The following is a 4,588-nucleotide window of genomic DNA, read 5'->3' on the forward strand; positions in this document are numbered from 1 at the left end:
CGTGTTGGGGTTATTTTGTGATTTGTGTGTGCTGTGTTTGGTTCGTTGTTGCTGTTGTTTAGCTTTGTTATTAGGGAGGAAGTACCATAATTATAACTCCTTGACCTGACGATAAAGTGCATCCGGAGAAAACTTGCAATGGTTGAATACAGAATCCTTACCGGGTCATCTGCTTATTTGACACGAAGTACCTCGTACCTGATTTTAACAAAACATGTTCTTTACAAGTCAAAATAAAATAAGAACGAGTTAAGGTGTCTGCCTACTTATGGTCACAGTATTTAACATTTGGGAGAAAGAACATTCTGCATTCTACATTAGGCCTAAAAAAAAAAAAAATAGGTGTGGTTACGGTAACCCGACCTACCCTATTTTTAGGGGCCGACCCTATCACTTTTTATTACATTTGTTAAAAAAAAATATAAAAAAAAACAGTGCAGAAAACGCAATGAAAGCAAAAGCACTCGAGTCGCACACTTATTTCCCTGTCAAGTAGGTTTAATTTGTACACATTAGAAAAAAAAGTAAAAACTAAAAAAAGTGATTGCCTACCCTCCTACCCTATTTTTGTTTGGCTATGTTACCTTAACCACATCTATTTCTTTTTTTTGGCCTTACAAATGAACTTCTAAATGGGTCTAATACTTTTGCCAAACTCACCTCATCAAGATAACGGCGTAGTTTCTACAGCAGGAATGTTTTAAGTTCTGTATGTGCAATAGGTAGTGTGTGGGGAAGCAGATAGAATGCCTGTTGTAATGTTTGAAGAAAGTTATATTTCAAAGCAGTTTTGTTTTATGCCGTCGTTTGCGTGTGTGTGTGTAATTATATACTACGTCATCGAATGTGTTTTAATAACAGAACCACACACATCCTTTTGATTTAAATTTCATGCAGTACTCCGTTTGTTGCCAAGCAAATCACGTGGGTCGTTGAGTCAATTATACGATACTTTTTACTTGTGATTTTTGTCTATACATAATTTTATGTCACAGGACAAACGAGTATCCAGGACAATCCAGAATGGTCCTAGGACAATCGCGGATCCTTGTTTTTCCTAGGAGAAACAAGGCTCCCTGTTCTTCCTGGAAAATATCAAGTACAAATGCAGATCCTTGTTCTTCCTAGGAAAAATGAGGATCCTCATTCTTCCTAGCGGCCAGTAGAAACTGAGATCTGGTACAATCCAAGATTGTCCTAGTGCAAACCTAAATCTTACAGACGGAAAACAATAGAACAATAAATCAATGGTTTAATAATCGACAAAATAAAACAGCGTGTAATGTTGATCAATTTCGTCCGGGGAGGAGGAAGCAATCGTTGACCTGGTTTTTGATGAAACTATATACCATCGCTGTTACAGTGAAGAAGAATACCCGCTATTACGAGCTAGTCGTGTGACAGAGAGTTTTCTTGCACACGAGACTGTAGATGTTTCACGACGGCTTTAGCCGGAGTGAAACAGCAGCAGTCGAGTGTGCAAGAAAACTCTCTGTCACACGACTAGCTCGTAATGGCGATTATGTCTCACAGCTTCAACAGAGGAGAGAACAAACACGTTTTGCGTACTCACGCTTGATAAACCTAAACACAGGAGCAGCCATTGTGGAGAGATCTACTTTTTGACGAAAGTGACCGAACAACTATAAATGACGTCTCGGTATATGTGAATGACGTCACAGTCATCGTCACAGTCTGTATCTTTTGAAGCATCGCAATCTTCATGACGTCTTTCTGTGTCTGCATCCGCGAAATGTTTGTTCTTTCCGGGATCTTTGTCATCTATGTTCAGAACTCTGTCCTTATAGTGTCAGACTAACAGGCCTCCTGAGCGAGCCACTTTCCAAGGGCAGCTAAATTCGCGTATGGAAACAGTACTGTCGTCTGGGATGCCGTTTTCAGTATTCTCAGCGTTGAAGAATTTGTAAAGAGAAGAAACGATAACAGCAGGAGAAATAAAAGTCGTGTGTGCATTTTGGGGTTTTTGGGGGGACGATTCGAGTTTGAATCCGTTCTTGCACATGCTCCAAAGCGTGTAACATACAATCTTGCACACGTTTGCTTTAGTAGTGGCAAAGAAGGAAAGCGTGTGACATCAGTAAATGTTTGAGCGTTTTTCTAAAAAACAGACTTTGCTCAGAAACTTTGATATTGATCCATACAGAACACTGTAAGCAATATGTAAATAGGACAATCCGGATTTGTACTAATTCTTGGTTTCTACTGGCCGCTAGGAAGAATGAGGATCCTCATTTCTCCTTGGAAGAACAAGGATCTGCATTTGTACTTGATATTTTCCATGAATAACTGGGATCCTTGTTTCTCCTAGGAAACACAAGGCTCCCGTGACAAACCACTTTTTCTGTCTTCTATCCAAAAAGAGTCACTGACCACAACCTTCTTCCTAACATCCGGTGGTGGGGGGTAAATTAATTATTCATGCCATATCGCAGAAAAGCCGAGGACACAAAGTAGAAATAAAGTGGGGCCTAGAAGTGGCCGGTCCCACTTGGCTATTTCAGATGACAGATCCGGCCCGTCTGGACAACAATGGCCTCTAAATCGACACCCTCCAAAATGACAAACGTCGCTCGCCGGTTTAGAGCCATTGTCAGGCTCTGACCTTTGCCCCGATCTCCGACTTTAGCGCCGCCGCTTGCCATTGGTGGAGGGTATCCAGTTTTCTGCGGGCTTTGTGTGCGTTTGGACTTCTTCCTGCCAAGGCGGTTGTACCGTGAAAGAGAGTGAAGGGGTAGAAGAATACCCCCATATGGTCACTTCGTGGGGTTCTTGAGATTAAAAGCCTTCAGGTGCAAAGGGAATTCAAATTGAAAAAAAATTGCGGAAGTCTTTTTCTCTCTGGCCAAATATTATTTTCTCGTTTCCGTGTCAGGGTAGTTGACACGGCTACAAATCAGTTTGTCATGTTGACCGAAGCTGACGGAAAAAGGTTTAATTCGTGTGAAAATGTGACTTCTTGTGGACCGAATGAAGCATATAATTAGGATCTGAGTTTATTGCTTGCCGTGACGTAAATAAACTTGAATCAACTCTTGATGCTTTCACAATTACCCTTAACAATGGACAACGCACATGTAACTGTGACGAGGTAAAGAAAAAAAGAAATAAAGAAAAAGAAAAGAAAAAAAAACCACACACACACACAAAAACTCAACAACAAAAACGGATTATCTGCAACTTGTAATAGTAAGATGCTTTTGTTGTACCGATAATTTCTGAATTAGAAACTGCGGGGAAATATCTTAAGGACGTCGAAATGAAAAGCTTTTTTAGTTAAATACTGAGTTTGATTGCCTATTCTGTGTGAGGAGCTGTCCTATTAAAGTCATCAAGAGCGGGTTCGTCTTCAACTGTCCCTCGTTGATTTAACATTGACTTGTACATTTTGTTCAGTTGTGTCGGAATTTGGATGTCCATCTGTTTATGTGCCAATTGCATAAACAAAAATACTCTGGTTCCACCCCAGCCGTAAAATGTTAAAATCGTCATCAAATCTCGCTAATGTGTCCTCATTTATCCTTCTTACAGAGACAAATCAAATAGAATATGTTTAAGTCCACACGTATGTGTAGCTCTTAAATTAGCTCATAGATTGAGAAGAATGCATCTGCGTCCAGAAATAATACAGTAACAAAATAAAATAAATCGATCACTTCGGATTGCACTTCCAAGTTTAGAAAACAGTCTTGGTTATAACCTGTCGTCATATGGAAAACAATTAAGTAACGCGAGCGCCTTCACACGTTCATTAAAAGGACAGGTCCCGTATACCACACACGTGCATCCAGCACTCGTTTGCTTCATTCAAAATGTTTCCAATGTGCATTGGTTAAACTGACCCGAAGTTCATCGTTGAAGGGGTACCGGGTCACCACGCATACCACCACCTTTGTCTCTTTGATTTGATTCACCTCTGTCCTCGCTAATGAGGACCCTTAATCAAGCCGCGCGCGCCATCTTTGTGTTGGTGTAACGTGAGCATGGAAGTGGGGAGTGCGCATGCGTCAACAAAGGACGCTGGGTAATATTCATGCGCACGCCTAGGTGTCATTCGATTTTCGTACAATGGCGTTCTGTTTGGTTTTAGTCCAAATTGATGAGTTTGTACTTGTTCGCCGACTGCAGAGACGGATGAAGAGAAGTGTTCGGAGTATTCAGAGGAAGATAAAGGGTGATGCTTCTGCGCGTGTTTGTCAACTATTCCCTTCTAGTGTGTGCCTCCAGTGTCTTTGTCTCTGTCTCCGAGCCTCTGTGTTTGTGTTTCTCTCATCTCTCTGTCTATCTTTCCGTCTTTTGTCTGTGTCTCTCTCTGCCTCTGTCTAACGCTGTGTCTATGTCTGTGTTTCTGTGTTTCTGTCTGTCTGTCTGTCTGTCTGTCTGTCTGTCTGTCTGTCTGTCTGTCTGTCTGTCTGTCTGTCTGTCTGTCTGTCTGTCTGTCTGTCTGTCGGTCTGCCTCTCTCTCGGTCTGAATGTCCGTCCATTTGCACGCTGTGTCTCTGTGTGTCTGTGTACGTGTGTCTGTCTGTCTTCTCTTTCTCTCTCTCCCAGTCTCCTTCTCTTTCTATCT

Source organism: Littorina saxatilis, unplaced genomic scaffold, assembly GCF_037325665.1.
Source record: "Littorina saxatilis isolate snail1 unplaced genomic scaffold, US_GU_Lsax_2.0 scaffold_1451, whole genome shotgun sequence".
NCBI classification, from domain to species: domain Eukaryota; kingdom Metazoa; phylum Mollusca; class Gastropoda; order Littorinimorpha; family Littorinidae; genus Littorina; species Littorina saxatilis.